General features: G+C 37.9%; 1 protein-coding gene and 1 long non-coding RNA gene across 14 annotated transcripts in view; one reads left to right on the forward strand and one right to left on the reverse strand.

Annotated features, from left to right (window-relative positions):
- Window positions 1-18,918, forward strand: part of Ptprk (protein tyrosine phosphatase receptor type K) — a 520,627-nt gene that overhangs the window by 208,769 nt on the left and 292,940 nt on the right. The gene's annotated exons all lie outside the window — the stretch shown is intronic.
- Window positions 4,921-18,721, reverse strand: LOC147824254 (uncharacterized). 2 transcript variants are annotated; one of them, XR_015442642.1, is made up of 4 exons: window positions 18,618-18,721; window positions 12,257-12,387; window positions 10,354-10,481; window positions 4,921-5,143 (listed from the first exon to the last, which is right to left on the reverse strand). It is a non-coding gene; the product is annotated as an uncharacterized LOC147824254 (long non-coding RNA). The 2 variants fall into 2 exon arrangements; XR_015442643.1 differs by lacking the exon at window positions 4,921-5,143 and adding an exon at window positions 8,852-9,326.

The following is an 18,918-nucleotide window of genomic DNA, read 5'->3' on the forward strand; positions in this document are numbered from 1 at the left end:
TTGTTTTATTGATTTTTTTTCTTTTCCCATCATATTCTTTTTACTTTCTCAGCCAGAACTAACTGTCCTCATTATCTTCACTTTCTAGCATATTTGTTTTTCCTTTCTTTTTTTTTTTTTCATTTTCTGTAAGCTGATGCAGTTATAGTAGAAAATGCCTAGACTTTTCAAGCATGATATTTTATGGCCTTTTTGTGGAAAAAAGGTAACTTTAAATCCTATAAGCTAATGATGTGGAAGATGAATCCAAAAGGGATGATTCATGTAAAGTAGAAAAACAAAGTAAAAGAGAACATCTGGCTCAAGCTTCTGTTAGTCAGCTTTATTTCAAGAAGTGACTGGTTTGGACTAAGGTGCTACTGGTGAGTCAGAAAGTCATGACTTTCTAAAAGGAGTTCTTCAAAAATCTACTGAAAAGCATGTCAGTTCTTCCTGTCATCTTTGTCAAACTTAAGTCTTTGTTGTAGCAATCAAGAAGAGAATACTCGAAAGACAAGTAGAATCAAGAACTATTTTTGTCTTCAAAAAACAATGCCATTTAAAAAAGAAATACAGAAATAGCAAAGTTGGAACAAGAGAAACTGCCATTTAACTTAGCTTTTGAGCAGTGCTACCCAATAATCCATTGCTTAAACTGCTCTGACTTTAGAGTGACTTGATTCTTGCTTGCTAATCTGAAGAGCTTTAATAATTGTTTTGTATAATACTCAACTGTACAGACTTGTAAGAAGCTATGGGATCTGTGGATATCACACAGTGAAAGCAGCTGAATGAACCAGGATTTCCATTAAACATGTTTAAGATTACTTGTTTTGTATATTTCGTAACTAACAGTTCCCTCCTATGTAGAGGATGCCCTGTGTATTTTTATCATTTACGTTCATTGAAATTACTTACTCTTTATGAGACAATGAATCATGAGCAGTAAAGAAAATTAGAATATGGAGGAGGTGAAGTCCTGCTTTCTGGTATGGACCGGTGCCCCCTTCAGTGGTGGCATTGGCCGAAAGGGCTGTGTTCCCCGTCTTTGCGCAGCTTTTGCTTTGCCAGTTTATGTGGAAAGAGCTGCCCCAGCACCCTGAGTTTACCGGAAGCAGAGAAGCCCTGATAGCACCCTTCTCGGTTTTCTTAAGTGAGCCATAGGCAAGCTGTGAACGCCCTTCAGGGTGATTCTAAGGCTCCGGGACTTCGGAAGGCAGGGGCTGTGACAAGGTCTTCAGTGCTGCTTCCTTCTGCCTGCAGCTCAGGGCACCTTTGTGCCTTAAGAGGAACTTCCTGCTGTTTCAGTAGGTCTCCAGAATTCAGATAAATTATTACACAGTGCTGTAATGGAGAAAATCAGCTCCCGGAATTGCAGACGTGGTGGAAATCTTATGTTCTTTAAATTCTCTGCAAAAATAGTTTTCGTGTTTTAAAGAAATTCTTTTCATCTGAGAACAATTTATTTTAATGGGGTAAAATGAAGTAATGAATCTTTGTGTCACAGCTTTAACTTACATCTTCTAGTTTAAGGTAGTCATTTATAGCAGAGATTCTTTTAACATCTTGAGGACGTAAACAAAGTCATTTCTACTTAAAGAATACATAGTTTATAAGAGTCCTATGATGTGAAACTACATTAAATCACTTTATTAGAAAAATAATCCAGACAGTGGCATGAAGAAAAACTGATTATAAATTTAAGAGGGATACTACACTAATAGAGATGATCCCCAAGTATTTATTCTCTGGCCTATTCTGCAGCCATAAGGATGCTGTCACATTGTCCTGCAAGCTCCAAGGACATCTTCTCGTACACTGATGGAGATCTCAGACCCTTAAACCAATTCTAGTAACAGGGAAAACAAATAAAAGTTTATCAATAAATTTAGGGTAGAGTTTAGTGGCTATTAAAGAAAAAAGAAGCTAGGGACAGAGGGCCTGAAATATTCTACTGATAGTGCAGGTTGAACCAAGTCAGTTGGTTTCATTAATGGTGTGCGGAGGGAACTACCAGGAAGTGAGTGTTATTTGGCATGTGGATTTAGGGAAGGAGGGCAGAGGGGAATGCTTCGTTTTCTCATTGTGCAAGTGTAGCTGCTGTGATGTCATTTATTCAGGCACAGGCTACATGCCAGGAGGAAGTATGTGTGTGTGTGTACTGGGGTTGTGGGTGTGGGAGATGCTGATTTCGGTGAGTGTAGGCCAGCCAGGTGGAACTGACTCAGTTTGAATACCCTACAGGTCAGAAGACATATTTTCACTAGAGAAATAGATTTGGGAGTCATTAACAAGAAAATAGTGATAGAAGTCAGTGGGAGCTAGTATTGCCCAGTGAAAATCAACAGACTAAGAAAATGTAAAGAATCCTACACTTCAGGTAATCTATAGAACTGGTTAGTAATTGGAGCCCACTTTGGGGCCTAAAGCAGAAGATAACAAAGTTAACAAAGACACAAAGATTTAAGAGAAAACCAGGCAATTGAGTGATAGGACATTTAGGTACAGAACCAGAAAGGGATAGGCAAGACTACCACATCCTCTTGGAATCTCAAAGGGTGTAAAATTAGAAAGGTTCCTTGACCATAGCCCAGAAGACTTTGTTTTTCATTTATTCTAAATATATATTTCAGTCAGAAAAATAAAGCAAAGGAAAGGAAAATAGTTTGGAGGCAGAATAGTTTGTATTTTTCTGACTTCTTATAAAAATGAAAAGTTTTTTAGTTTATTTCTGATTGGCTTTTTTATTTGTAATTTAGCAGTAGTAGTGACTTAGGATGAAGTTCATCTATATTATCTGCTGTTCTTAGTGGACCAGATTTTGGATGTGCTACAGAATAATCTACCTGCAGCAGACAAAACAAGAAATAAAAGTCATCTTATTATAGCTTAAGTAGATGTAAGCATAAATCACAGTGATAATATCCTTACCCTAAAAGGAGGAATAAAGTAATACATCTTCCAACAGTGGAAATAGGCTGTTTAGGTATCAAAGGACATACTAGCAAGGATGATTGCCTAACTCTAAGGTAAGATCCTAGTAGTCTGTATATGCAGGCCAATTAATTATTATTAATTATTCACTCAATAGTTCTGAGAGACACTGTTTAAAAATTAAATAAATTAATATTATTTAAAATGAAGATACTCCATGCCTGAAATGGTAATGTAATTTTATGTTTAACACTTTTCTGAACTTCTGATGCACTATCTTACAAAGTAAGTAACAGTAATAATCCATGGTGGACTGTATTCTAATATACGAAATACTTTCACCTGTTATCTTCAAGCCATGAAGAGTGATGAAAAATACTGCTTTGGCCTGTGTACCTTGCACTCAGGGCATTTGAGTAAACTGAAAAGAAAATTTCTTACTTTAAGATTTAATACCAGTCTGAGCAAAAACATTATTTTGGGGAAAATGGAATTATTTTGTTACACTTCTGCAGTTCCATAATAGCTATATTTGTATGGCTGTATTTTCACAACTGATATATGCCATCCATTAAGGCATTCATTTATTTATCCAACAAATATTTTCCAAGAGTCTTCTTCATGCAGGATGCTATTTTTCCACTTTACAATGTACCAGAATAACAGAACAACCTTCTTTCTCTGCGGGGGATTTTTTGTTAAGGGTAAGGGCGTGGGGCTACTGGAGATAGACAAGAAGCAGCTGATGTCTTAAGGAAGACCAGAGGGCGATGATAGCCGTGGAGAAGAAAATAAAGCAGGATGGTGGAGCCAGGGACTGTTGGAAAGAGACAGGTTATAATTTGAAATTGAATAGTCGGTGTGGAATTCAGTGACATGATTCAGGAGCACAAAGGATGCCAGAATAAGGCCTGTGGATGTCTGCTAGGAGAACACTTCACGGAGGGGCAGCCTGGCCCTGGCCCTGTGAGCAGAGATGCCCGACTGGGAGCAGCAAGGGCCACTGTGGCTGCAGGGCAGGAGCAGGGGAAGAGGACAGGACTGAGGTCAAGGAGGGAGTTGGGTCAGGTCACTCAGAAGCTTGTAGTGCCAGGAAGGACTTGGCTTTCCTCAGAGGCCCCAGAAAGTCACCAGAGCCTTCTGAATGGAGGAGAGACTTGATTGCCATTGATTTCGTGATGCTAATGGTTTTTATGTCCTTCACAGCATATTCTAAATGGACGCAAGATAAAGCCTGTTTTTTCTCCTAATAGTTACCATTGTGGACTACATGTAAATGCTACTGTGTAGCCTGTTGGCCATGGACTGAATTCTGGGTGACTAGAGGATCCTCAAGTTTAAGATCTATTGGTTCTATATATGTCTTGCTTTCAGAATTTGGAAAATTTACTTTTTGAGAATCAAAATGTATTAAAAACAATCAGCTTAATTTGTAACTATAGAAACTAGCTTGCAAGATTGCCACCTGGGTTTGCAAGGGCTAGGATTAGAGTTTGGGTTGTCTGACCTTGAATGGTAATAACAAGAGCCAGAAGTAGCTACACTGATCCAATTTGAACTGAATGCTTTACTTATTTTATTCCAATCAAAGTCCATCTTCTCCACTTAAATTACAGTGCTACATCTTTTACACATCTCTTTGATAGGATGTCAGTATATCATTATCTTTACTGTGGAGTCTTTCCTTTTAATTACTATGTAAAAATTAATCCTGTTTTTCCTCTCAAGGACCAATTTTTAATAATTTTTGCTTTATACTTCAGAGATACTTAAAATTGGTCCTGCCCTAAAGATTTTGCATATCTCCAGCAGAGGTTGGCAAATTAAGACTGGCAGGTCAAATGTAGCCTGTAGCCTGTTTTTAAACATCCTGGGATCCATCCAGTAATGGTTTTTAGAGTTTTACATGGTTAAGGAAAAATAAGAAGAAACGAATAATATTTGATAACACACACAATATGTAAAACACAATATGTAACACACACAATATGTAAAGTATCTCAGTGTTCTTAGATAGAGTTTTGTTGGCACATGGCCACATTCAGCCCTTTTCTTGTTGTCTTTGTTTCTGTGTTATTGATGGAGCTGTGGCAGAGCAGGAGGCCCGGAAGACCCGAACAATTTCCGTCAGGTCCTTTAAGAAAAAGTTCGCTGACGTCTCGCCTCGAGCAGTGGCTCCTTACTGGGCACAGAATGGCCTGCTCTGGTCCACAGGAGAGACTGGAGTCATCTGTAGGAAAATGGATGTACCTTAACACCATAACGTTATGCGAAATAAATCAGACACAGGCGTAAATATCACATGGTTTCTCTTACACAAGAAACCTAAAGCATAAAGAGCAAACTAAAGATAGGTAAGAAGAAGCAGGGAGATAGATCTTTTGGAAATGGAAAAGGAACGAGGTAGGGGGAAGAGAAGTGGATGAAAAAAGAATGAAGAGAGTTATGTGCATACACCAACTCCCTGTGATGAACGTAATCGATATGTAATGCAAACATGGACTACTGGAAAAATATTCCTAGCCATCACTCCCAGAGATTCTGATTTTACCCATGTAGGGTGGAGTCTGATGCTGTTCTAACATTGTTCACAGCGATGCAGATACTAAAAGTCTGTAGACTAAGCACACTGCCTGAAGTGGGCTTACATGAACTTCTTGACTATTTTGGCTTATCTTCCTTCACCCTTCCTTCTTCCTTTGGTAATTATTCAATTTTGGAGGAAGCAGTCAAAGAGATCGTTTTTGAACGAACCAGAGAACAACCCAGTCCAATCAGCAAACCTAGTCCCAGCATATTGAATTTTAGAAATTTATCCCAATCACGTTTTATACATTTGACATTAGTATGGAAATACTCTTTCCCTTTTCAAGCTCTTTTGCTCACATAAAGTGTTTTTTCTGAACAGTTTGTGAATCTCAAATGCAAACTTATCAGATAAATAACTTGTGAAAGAAAATCAAATACTACTAACTTCAGGATTTCCTTACAGTATAAGGAAGTCACATATGCAGCTGTGTACTCTTCATGTGAGTCATTATGCGTTTATTGTTTCTGCACAAATTATTTTTTTCTTTCCATGCTAAGAAATTGGCCCAGGGCCTCATGTATGCCTAGTAAGCTTTCTCTACTGTGCTCATCCTCATCCCTACAAATGTGTGTTTTAGGGATTCTGGCTGTGTTCCCAAAATCATTCATTTCTTTTTGAGGTGGTCAGCCCTCTATCATTTCCTCATGCTTACAAAGTTGTAGTTATTTTTGTGCTCACTTTATTTAATAAAATGTTTGAATTTTGAATGAAACACGGGTTTGTATGTATACTCTTTGCACCTAGCATGTTTTAACCTGTCACAGTGTTTAAGCAAAAATTGGGTCCTTAGACAATGTGATATGTAGCTAACTCTTAAAATGTTGTTGGTTATACCAAATGTATTTCACATTAATTTCAAATGTAACTTTGTCTTCCAAAATGAGACGTCACATGCAATAAGCTTTATCTTTTGGCTCCCCGAACTTAAAGGTGATAAATTAGCCTAATAAAACTAAGTTTATAAAATATTGGCAGACATTTCTAGAGTTCACTAATTGTAAATGGAAAAAGAAGTTTGATTCTGTGAAACACAAGAGGACTTGAAAGAAGACCAGCCGAGTGATCCAAGTGGCAGAAGAGAAGTAGTGATCACAAGGGGTTTCTACTTGGGGTGTACTGGATAAAGACACAAGGAGAGCAGTTTCTTTACAGACCAAGCAAGAGAAGAGCCACGCTGGAAACTGCCCTGAGGGAAGGCTGTCAAGTGGGATTTATCAAGTGGGAAATTTTCATTGCCCTCATGGAAAATATGTAATATGGTGGAGAACGAGAAGCATACAGAAAGCCAGGATTGAGAGAAAGAATCAACCCCTGCTACTCCAAGCACAGTGTCCGTCTCCCTGGGGCATCCTGCAGGCTTTCCTGGGGCTCTTCCGGGTGTGCTATATGCTGCTTGTTAAAGTGAATTCCTCCTCTTTCCTCTCAGAGCCAGACTGACTATCCTGTTATTTAGGTATAGTGGACACAGCAAGCTATAACTCAGGTAAGTCCCAGAAAAAATATTTTGATCTGGTCTATTGCTTTGGAAGAAGTCTGTTCTGTTACATTTTATTGAGGTTACTTCAGTGGTAAGATAGGCTGGTGAGTGATGTTTGGTATTTTCGGTAGGGTTTCGGAAGGTGCAGTTCATTGAAGCAGTGACCACATATGATCGTTATTGCTGTGGCTTGGGTGCTTCCCCAAATTTAAGTGTTGCCAATGTAAAGGCATTAAAGAGGCAGGGACTTTCGGAGATGGTTGGATCACGAGGACTCTTCTGATGGGGTTAAGGCTCTTGTAAAAGTGCCTAGTTTGGTGCCTCTCCACTTTTCACCTCAAAACCTTGCTCTTCCTTTCTCAGCACGAAGCCACAGTGCACTGTCTTGGAATTAGAGACCAGTCTTCCCTCCACAGCCAAACCTCCACAGCCTACGGATCGTCCACTTCCTCGCTGTGGGATAAGAAGAAATGAACTTTTCCTTCGCATGTTTTACCCGGTCTGAGATAGTTTTTCTGTAGTTACCTCTGCACACTGTATACTGACACCTTTACTTGCATTGTCTGTGTAGATTTTAATAATATTTAAAGTGAATATCGTGATGTCTATTTAGAAAGAAGGAAACTCAAAGGCTTGGTGAAGTTTTCTTAGTCGAGTTACAAAGCCAGTAAACATCAGATGGGTGTCAAACCCCTTAGGTGGTCTCATTCCAGTGGCTCTTCTTGGCCCACTACGATGCTTCTGTGGATTTAACAGAGGATTCTAGAATTTCTTCTCCAAGATAGGAATTCCTTTAGGTTGCTACAACTATGAGTAAACACAGCTGTTACCCTAGAGTATCTTCCTGTCTTGTAGCAGACGTAGCACAGTTAACAAATAATTACATCAAAATTCAAGTGCCACTGTGGATGTATTGCTGCAGTGTACCTAGTAATATAGCTGAGGATTCCCTGTCTGTTGAGATCGACAAAGGAAGAATTCAGAGGGCAGTGATGGCAAACCTTTTAGAGACTGAACTGCAACCTCAGACTCTCTTATTTATCACAATGTGCCAGCACTGCAACTAAACCTGAATATTGAGTTTTTAATTCAGAAAAAATAACTCATTCATTAACATCTTTTGTCAAAAGAAAAACACAATAACACGTGTGCCATAGGTGAACCACCCCTGTCATAGGGCATACGTATGCACTCTGTCCTTAATGTTCATTACATGATGCGTTTTGGAAAAAAGGGGAAAGCCCAGGACAGATAAAGAAAATACTATATAAATCCATAGAGTTGTGAAAGAGATGTTTAGGGAATTGTATTTCCTTATACCTGGAAAATAGAGAAAACAAATATAAAATGATATTTGAAATAGACATCAGGGCTTCAAAAGAAAGACATGGTAAATTTCTATTTATTCACATATTGATTTTTAATTTTTTTTTTTTTTGGTACCGGGGATCGAACTCGGGTCCTTGTGCTTGCGACGCAGGCGGCAAAACCACGGAGCTAAATCCTCGGCCCTTGATTTTTAATTTTGATAAAGCTGAAATTAGAATATCAATAGATTTGGACTTGATATATTTAAAAATATTCTAGTGTTTATCTAGGGTAGCATATTTGAAAGTGTTCTTTAAAATTTTATCTGATTGTTTATTCAAAATAAATATAAGAAGATTTATGTTTAGAATATGTGGCATATTTTCCATGAGAAAAGTATTGGTTATAATTGAAAACAGAATTATTTAAAACTTATTTATGTGTGAATTACCAGTATTTATTTTTATTTTTCTGTGATTGAAATGTTTTCCTTTATGTATTCTTAACTGCTTTTTGAAAGTTTGTGAAATACGTAGTAATCTTATGGACACCTGACTAAACAATTCATTTAATATAGACAGGTTTTTTTCCTAGTGATTTATTGGTCGCCATTGATATCTTTCTACAAAGAGTGCCCTGTTTGTCTTTTCCTTTCTGACAGTGGTGCTCTTTATCTTTGTCTTGATATATTGCATTAGGGTGAATGTTTCAAACCACAGGTTTCCCACAAGTGATCAAAACACTAAAAAGTGTGATTAGAGAACTTGACCATGTATTTGTACCAAGAATAATTAAAAATAAATCCCTGTCAAGGCAACAACAGTGTCTTAAATACGTTAACTGGGCCAAACACAAGAAAACAGAAAATTATCAGAGCCAAAGAAGTAGAGAATATATTACAAACAAACAAACAAACAAACATACCTATACCAACCGAAAAACACATCTGCAAGTTTGATTTGAGTAAAGGACGGCTATTCTGGTAGATGCTCCCCGTTGGAAAAGAGCACATCTTCCCAGAGAGGTTGTTAGTTGTGTCTAGAGAAACATGAAAATATCGTATGCTGGAAGATATTTGCTATTGTATATCTGTGTTATTCTTCCTGAAATCCAACATGACCCCATGGAAAAAATTTCAAGTCTGAGTTCATCTTATAGCTCAGCTCCTGATTAGTGCGTACGGATGCTCTCTAGTTGGTTTCTAAACAATACCATAACAACTTATCACATATTTAGTGTCTTCTGTGGCCAGATTTATGGTCTTGCATTTCCACAGTCTTATGTCTGATGTGGGTCTCCCTGGTTTAAGTTCTAGGCATTGCCAGAGCCCTGGGAGCGGATCTGTTTCCTTGCCTTTTCTGGCTGCAGGAGGTTAGATGGCCACCTTCATTAGCTTGTGACTCCTTCCATCTTCCATCTCTCTAACCTCTCCTGTGATTGTGCACCTCTGACTCTCATCTGCCTCTCAAATTTTTAAAGAGTTTTATTGCATTCAACCCACCTTTCCTCTTCTACTAAGGCCGGCTAATTAGCAACCTTATTTCCCCTTTGCCATCAAACAACCTTCCTTGGTTTCTAGAAGTAGTATAAACATTTTCGGGGAGCAATTATTCTGCCTAGTACATTTAGCTTTTATTATCAGTTTCTTGTTTTTAATGCTGTTGTGAAGATTGAACCAAAAGGCATAAGTGTATGAAATGTTCTGTTTAATGCCTGGTGTATAATAGGAATTCAGTAAGTGGTATTTGCTATTGTTTATTTCCTGCATCGTGTTTCTTAATACACCCTTGATTTGTTGCTCATTGTGCTTTATATTTCTAAAATCTATTGTTTTCTCTAATGATTAAGTGTTTCAGTGTATTGGTTCTACAGCCATAAGCTGATAAGCATAAAGTTAACTCAGAAATTTGGAGCACTTAAAGGAATTAGATTGCTTGTACATAGAACCCTAAGCCCTCCAGTTCTATATCCTAGAGTATATTGCTCCTTTTCCCTTAATTTTATACTCCAGTGTTTTGCAAACTTGAGCAGCAGCAGCAATACCTGGAGGTCTAGATAAACTTACCCTGTAGTCAAGGTGTCTCACTCCACAGGACTGGGGAGGATTCAGACTTTGCTTTCTGGCAAGTTTCCAGTTGGTATTGACGATGTTGTTCTGGGACTGCATGTTAAGAACCACTGTAGTTGAAATACCTATGAAGAAAATGGAGTCAGCTTGGGTGTTTCATGTGCTCCTCAGTGTATCTGAGTTTATCTTTGACTGTTAACTGTCTGAATACTGAAAGGATCAGAGTAGTGGTAGAAAGTAGCAAGTTTAAACATAAATACATAGTCATTTCTTAAAATCAGGAATATAATTCTTTTCTCAAAAGTAGTGTAAATTGAAATGAAGCGTACTCTCTCTTGCCTTAGAGCAGAGACCTGAATCTGTGCCTTTCCAGCTGAGGAAGAATATTCCAAGATCACATGGAGGATTTGGAAATTTTCTATCTTCCCAGCCAGCTTAGCAGGCTGTTTTTCAATTGTGAAAACCATAAAATGGAGTGGTTCTCCATTTGATTGTGTTACTGCTCACAAATCTAGTCTTTTAATAATACTGTCTTAAAGTTACTAAATATAGTGCCATTATGTTACAACATGACATTTATGCAGTATAAAAATACTTCATTTTATATAGTGCATGGAAAATAAACTGTTAAATTAATATTGTTGTATACATCCTTGAAATTTTCCTTGAATTATAGCATTTTAAAATACCTAAAAATTGTGTCGTGTTTGAACACAGAAGTGCTTTGATATGGAAACCTAGAATAAGTTTCTAAAACTTACTTCATCTGCCTATGGTATATTAAGGTGGCATAGGTCAAATTTTCTGTATTTATCTCTGTGATAAGAGGCTAAAGCTTTAAAGAAGGAAAAAAGAGCCTAATGATATCTTATTAAAAAACTTCAAGTATGTTATTAAAAAGTATAGTCCTGTAGGATAAATTACTCTTTTTAAAAAGCATAATTTTAAAGAGAAGTTTAAGACTGTCATTGCATTGATTGAATAATAATAGAAAATCAAACGCATTGTTCAAGTAATTTGATCTTTGATCATTTAAACTGTACAGATCTGACATTTTATTTCAATACTTTTGTACTCAGACTGGACTTAGAGTTTTATAAATTTGCTTTGTTACTCATTTCCTGAAAGAGACTCACACACAGTGAACTGTATTCTGTGTAACATTAATGCTGATTGCAGTGTTGTAGTGAGATAATGTAATTGGACATTCCAGTATCTTGAAACACATACTACAGTTCACAAAGCTTTGAGGTATACAAGAGTTTCCAAAACTTAGATTATATTTCACTGCTCTGTAAATGTTACAGTGACTGTCATTTACGTGATGTTCCTAAAATCACGTAAATGAAACAAGGCTCTGTCCCTCAGAAATAACTCACACAAGCTTTATGTAACCTAGAAATATTCATTCTTAGAATATACTTCAGATCCCTCTCATGCAGTGACCCCACTTTGAGACGTACTGGTCTAGGTCTTAGGCCTGGAGTCCATAAACCGTGGGAGGACGGACATGTCACCGAAGGTGGGATTCAGTGGAAGTGGAAGAAGACCAATGTACTAATGATACGAAAAAACAGAAGTTCATGAGCCTGGCACAGCATGGCACCAAGGAGAGAGTTTTTCAGTTCTTAATCTAAAACTGTTAAAGAGGTTTCTGTCAATTTTTAAAGAATTGTCACTTTAGGGTTGTGTTTAAATTATATATATTTAATGTTATAATGTTTATATCTATTTATACTTAATGTTATATATTTAGTGTTAACTGTCTTTGGAATATGAAGGGGAAAATACTTCCAGAATACTAGGAAGAATAAAAGTCCTTTCCCTTGATGTGCTTATAATATAATACAGTGTATTTTAATGTTTTGGTTTAATAATCTTTATTTGAGAGATAACTTACTTGACCCTCCAAGCATCACAAAAGTTTTTAAATTGGTCACAGGTACTGTATCATATATCATCTTTCCACAACTTTTTTTTCTTCCATATGCTTCTAAATTGGAAAGTTCTTATGAAACCACCGTGGAAATTCTAGAAGTCATTAAAACACAAATAGAAAATTATTCTTTGAAAAAGTTCTTGCTACAAAACTTGGCAAGAAGTTTGAAGTCTTTCAATGAATTGGAAAAGTGATCAGGATTTATTTTTTATTATTGATCCAAACCATATAGTTAATGACTTCAAAAAATTACAAATGGTCTAATATAAATTTTAGAATTTAATGTTCAAAAATGTATGTATACACAAAAAATAAATCTTGAGTAACATGCATGTATATGAAAGAAAAAATGAAGATAATCCCCAAATGACAACAACTAAAAAATACACAGTAAAATAAAAACTTAAATTTTATAGAAGCCAGAGTAATCAGGTGTCAAGAAGCAAATACTATGGAACTAGAAACCTAAGGAATGACATTGCTGTTAACAATTAGTGTGTTTCAGTCAGTGAGAAAACTCCAGTAGAGTTTTGCGTGAAGAACCCATTCCTCAGTGGCTGGTAAGTCAGGGGGAGAGAATAAATACAGAAAGGAGACTGAGAATAGAAATTTGGATGAGAAGAGATTGTTTGGACCATATTCACAGGGTAATTTTAACCAAATGAAGGCTTTTCAAAATGAAAGAAACTACTTGAGCATGTTTATACAAGACTAATGGAAAGAAGCAAGTGGACAGGAAATGTTAAAGACACAGAAAGTGATGGCGAATGGAATGAGATCCAGGAGAGCAAATAATCAAAGGCATAACTTGGTCCTGAAACAATGAGCTCATCTCATCTTCCAAGAATAATGAAAAAGAAATAAAAGTAGTGATGCACAGGGAGGTTTAGGTTTTCTCTGAGTTCTCTTGATAAGGTTTGAGACAAGATCCTTAGTACATGACGTCAAAGAATAAGGGTTACAGAGATTCAAGATTATAAGTAAAATAGAAATTTAGATGATCGAGTATGGGTAGATAAAAATTTGGAAGTCACTCTGAGATGGAAAGCAGAGAGTGAAGAAGTTTTTATTTATTACGCCTGGGAGAAACCTCGCTTTGCCCACACAAGATGAACTGGTTGCTTCTGAGCAAGACTTTTCCAACGCCGAACAACAGGCAGCTCAGTACTGTGATTTCTGATAGGACGAAGATAAATGAAGTGATCCTTAAAATGATCTCAGCTCATGGGCTGTATGTAGTGTCTGGGTTTGGTACAGAAAAAGAAGCCTAAACCAATCTAGCAGGCTCACTGAAGGCAGAGAGAGATGAAAGCTGAGGAGGTTAATAAGAGTGTGTGGCGCAGAGGGCTGGAGGAAAAGAAGGTACCCAGAAAGAAAGAGCTCTAGAGATTTGCAGAGAAGTCTTTCAAACTGGTGTGTATCTGTTAGGTCAGACTCCACTGCAAAGGAGTAAGATGCACAGAAACCAAGAGCTCGATAGCTGCAGAGGGTTCCACGCTGGCGTGCATATGAGCTCAGACTCCCAGAGACAGGGTAATGGAACACTGGAAAGGGATGGGAAAGTCATCCTCGAAATTCACAGAGATGGGACCAATTGACATTTCCAGCAGCCAGGGTGGAGAGCCTTCATGCTGTGGAGCATCTAGTCGTGTGATTGGAATGATATCACCTGAACAGTGAACTAAATTACCTTTATTCTCCATGCTGTCCTGGACACACCCTATCGATGGCACTATCAATCTTTGAAATGATGTTATCAAAGCATACATAAGAGCATGCCCCAGAAAACAAAATGAAACAAAAGCTACAATAAAAATCCTCTCTGTGTTCTTTGAAGGAATACAACAAAATCTAGCAACAAACAATATAAAATCCACAATGCTTAAAATCCAATTAAAAATTACCTCATGTGCAAAGGCAGATAATATGAACTATAGGGTGAAACAGCTGATGCAATTAGCAGAGCGGTTAAATAGCTAGGATATGCCATGTGGTCCAGAGACAGGAAGATGTGAGTGTGATGCAGCGAGAGGTGGAAGATACAAAAACGAACCACACGGAACCTCAGGGGACAGTTTCAGTTATTATGAAGTCATAGCGATAACAAATTGTTGGGCATGAAATAAAAACAGGAAAAATTGTGAAAAAAAAGATGAACAGAGTCACATTTAACTTGGGTCTCAGGTAGTCTAAGAAGTACCATTCAGGTTTCATGAGATGAGAGAAGGAGAACAAAAGAATATTTGGAAAATTAATAGCCAAACATTTTCTAAATTTGACCAAGACTGTAGACTCACAGATCCAAGAGCACAATGAATTCCCACCACACCACGTTAGCCCATAAGAAAGTGGCTGAATAGCAGTGCTAAAGAGAAAAACATTGAACTCTATCACAGGAGAAAGGCATAGCTTGCCTCCTTTCTGCAGCAAGGAGAGCTGCCCAGTGGGGAGAGGCAGGAGACCACCTCAACCCTGTGGTTGGATGACTCCTGGTAGAGCACGGAGGGAAGTGTAGCAATGGCGGGGCTCTTCCCAAAGGATGTGGGATGGGGTTTGAGAAGAAAGGGGAAGGGGATGATGATGTTGAGTAGAACTGTACGAAGGAAGAGACATTTTTTTGTGCTGGAGGGGTCCTGTATTTGTAATGCATGCTTTTACTTTTCCCAACTTTAGCTTGTGACATTTTGATGACTGAGAGTCTGAAACTGGCTGAGAGTCTCAGACAGTGACCGGGTGACCTGAGAAGATTCATGTAGTTTGTGGTATTTGGACAAGGATGGCAAAAAAAAAGAAAAGCAATTTTTAGCATCATGTTTTTGTGAGAGTTTGGTGAGGAGGAGATGCTAATCTTCCTTTGAGCATTATGTGGAGAGTATGTGGGTATATGAGGTGATGGCTATATTTGTTTCATTCATCTTTATATTCTTATGGCATGGAACAATGCCAAACCACAACTTGAGACTTAAGATATTTAATGAACTTTTCCATGCTCCTCTTAATTAGTGACAGTTACTTAATACCAGAAACAAATTAATAATTTTAAAATATATGTACAACAAACACCATATATTTCTGGGCAAGTATGATGTAATTTAGTTAATAATGGCCTGAAATTCTGTTGAATAATTGCATGGCACAGCCTTGTAGAAATACTGTGTTTACTATATATAGTTTCCTTAGTCATGAAAGATAATGTTGTATGTACTATGAACAATAATGATAAAACTTCATGTACTTTATAAAGTGTTTTTGTAAATGTATCCTTTCTATAAATAGTGTACATATTTTTTAAATCAGGCACTATATTTTTGTCCTTCTATACTCTGGTGAAGTTGAGAATAATGTTTTGAAGTTTTGGGGGGAATTTGAAACGTTCCTTCTTGTACTCAGCATCTTTAGTAGAGTGAACATTTGAAGCTGGATACTATGTGTGGAAGTTGTGGTTGTTGTGAAAGGCAGAGTTTCTATCATCTTAGGACAGAAAAAGATGGGTCACTATCTCTTGTTGAATCGGTTTCTGCCAAATGCTGTGTGATTCTTGCAAATTGTGTTCTCATTGTGAAGGGTTTTGGGGCCAGTGGCTCGGTGTGGAGGTAGAGATGTAAGCAAGATCACGTGGAAACATGACAGGGAGGAGGAAACATTTGAAGTGCTCTGATTTGTGCTGGTGACCATGGGGAGAGAGACCATAGGTCCTTTAACATTTAAAAGTCACTTTGGGGAATGACAGACTGACATTTTCCGTGAATTACAGAAGTCTAAATTAAGTCGAATTTAGGATTTGTTTTGAAAAAAAACTTGAGAATGTAAAAGGCTGAATGAAGCCTGATTGTAAATGCTGCTTTTAATAAATTTGAGTTTTAACCAGTTTAAAAAGATAGGAGAACAACTGTGAAAGTTTACTTGTACTGAATATCTTCAGAACCTTGCTTCAGGGAAATTCGACTTTTATTGCCATATGTAGACTGTATAGAATCAGGCAGACTTGTTAATCATTTCTAGCTAGTTGATCTGTTGTCATAATAAATGGTAATGATTTTAATTTTATTGTATATATGTCTATTGATTCTATTTTTTATTCTATATTTCTATTTCTGGAAAAGGATTGGCTACATTTTATGGATTAAAACACTGAAAGTTATAGTACTGGTGATATTTAGAAGTTTATAGTAATAACGCATTGCATGTAAAAATACTTGCTTCTTAAAGTGCCGCCTTAACCCTCAACCAAAGGCAGTATTGCTCCTGAGATAGGAGAAAGAACTCTTGTTTTATTGCCATTATCATTGTGAAACTAATCTCATAAACCAAAAATGTACTTTTTAAAGCTCTTCTGAATATCTTTTGTTCCTCCATTAATACTGTTTCCCACTCCTGTGTGCTGACTGCATCAGGCTGTGTTTGAGCCCCTCCCTTTCTGTTTCTGTTTCATCTTGTGGCTTTCTGAAAGAATGGGTCCAGCCTGGAGGAAATGCTCTGTGAAGGACAGGTGCATACCCAGGAGTCGGAGCCCTGGCGGGTGTGCGGTGTGGAGTGAGTGCTGGGACCAGTGGAGGCAAACACAGCCGTATTCAGGCTGAATTTCCCTTTCCAGAGCAACCAGAAAGTTGCTGAGGCAAAGCCTGGCCTCTTTAACCCTTTGTGGGAGAGAGATTTGCTGCACTGCTTGTTGTATTTGTTGTGTTTGTAGGGCTAACATTCATATTTCCTATTTTTTGTCAGTACTCTATAAGCTCTTTCAGTAGCTGTCTCATTCATTTTGATTCCAACTGCCATTCCTTTTTTAAATCCTATAGCTATATTATAGCCTCTTTTTTCCTTTATCTCGTAAGTTGCAAGGATAATAAATACATGGTATTTATAAACTATTTTTGCAAGAGCGTTCACAGTGCTTTCTGGAAGTATCTACTAATTAATCTTTGCAGAATCCCTTTGAGGTAGATAGAGCTGGATAGGACCATTCGGCATACAGTTCACTGGACCATGCTGCTTTGCTGTTATGATAGAGGATTATTATTATGTTAAAATGTGTATACACTGAGCACATAAATTTGTAGAAATTGATGTAAACTGAATCCCCTGGCAAAACTGTGAACATGCCTGTAGCACAAAATTGCAGTTGTAAAGCAAGTTTTATCAGCTTCTGGTGTTTAAAGAATTATTCTGGATCCACACACTAAACCTCGGTTGGATAGCTTGTTTCCTTTATCTTGCCTTTCAGGGAGGGGTAAGGAGCACTGAGCCACGAACTTTTGGGATTTTAGCATGTGACAAATTCAGATTCTCTGTAGCATTGTTTAAAAATTACAGAAAGCTCCTTTGGCATGTATGTCTTATAGTTTAATTCAGTTGGGTAATTGGTGATTTTGTGTTGATATATGGATGGAAATATCCAGAAGGAAAGCTAATCCTGTGTTTTATGCTTTATACAGAGTTTGAAAAAGATCATCTGGTTTAGCATTTCTACAAAAAAAAATGTCAGGGACACTTCCTCCTAAGGGGATAAACTCTACTATGTTTAACTGAAAACAGTAGAGAGCCCTAAGGCTCATTTGTGTCTCCCCACTCATACTGGACTGCGAGCAAAGCAGATAAACCAGGGGAAGGAAAGGGAAGCTTGGAAAGGCAGATATTGGCACTGCTTCCTTCTGCTTACTTTTTCCTTTTTTCCCCCCCTAAATGTAAGCACGTCGCCTCTCTTTTCCCACCTTCCCCTCACTTCTTGCTATTGAACATGTTGGAGAATACAGCTTTTCTGGGATTCATATTCTTTATAAACTCACAAAGATACAGATTGATTCTGATTGGAATTCTTGAGTGCATTTGAGAAGCTTGGGCATTGTAAGAAGTTTGAGTTGGCTGTAAGTGGATGGGCTCTAGTCTACACCTCTCTGCCTTCTGTTAGGATTCACCGGACAGGCAGGCACGGTGAGTTTGGAATCGGAGGATTGGCAGTGTGGGAAGGGGAGTTTTCCAAGGCAATGGAGGTGAGTTGTCTTATCATGATAGTGGGATGCTCCTTCCTGGCAAAGATTTGGGGCAAATCAGATTCCCATTATACTAAATGAGCACCTGATACCGGAATAGGCAAGTGCCAGACACAGGGGAGTTCCTGGAGTTTTAAAGAGGGAGAATTGGGTGACAAAAGCAAAATTGGGGAAAACAAAGTAATCTTTTGCTTAGCTTCAGAGGCTGCCTATTTGGCTCTCGAACTGCTCCAGCCTTTGCTTCATGAACATTTGGGGCAGAGAGGGAGTGATATCTTCTTTATAAAATATGCTTAAAAGATGGATCAGTTTTACAAACTTTTAGATTGAAATACCCCAAAGCTCGGCGTGTGCCTCCTGTCTTCGCTGTGCTTGGGCAAGGCAGATCTGGGCTCTGTTCCCAGCTGGTCCCCTTGACCCAGTTGGCTGGAGCTGCCTTGTGACCCGGGACCAGTACTGCAGGGCCGAGCAGAGGAGGTCATGTTTGTGGGGTCACTGTGATGTCAAGCTGCCTTTGTATATTGATGCACAGAAATAATTGCTGCTTTGTGCCATCATGTCATGTGGCTTTGTGTTTGCAAATATTGACTTCTTTTGCCTCGTACAATCCAGAGAAAGGGTCAGAATATGAAGTCA

The sequence above is a fragment of the Heterocephalus glaber genome, unplaced genomic scaffold, assembly GCF_053883595.1.
Source record: "Heterocephalus glaber isolate CG9 unplaced genomic scaffold, H.glaber_assembly_v1.0 deba00001550, whole genome shotgun sequence".
In the NCBI taxonomy this organism is placed as follows: Eukaryota; Metazoa; Chordata; class Mammalia; order Rodentia; family Bathyergidae; genus Heterocephalus; species Heterocephalus glaber.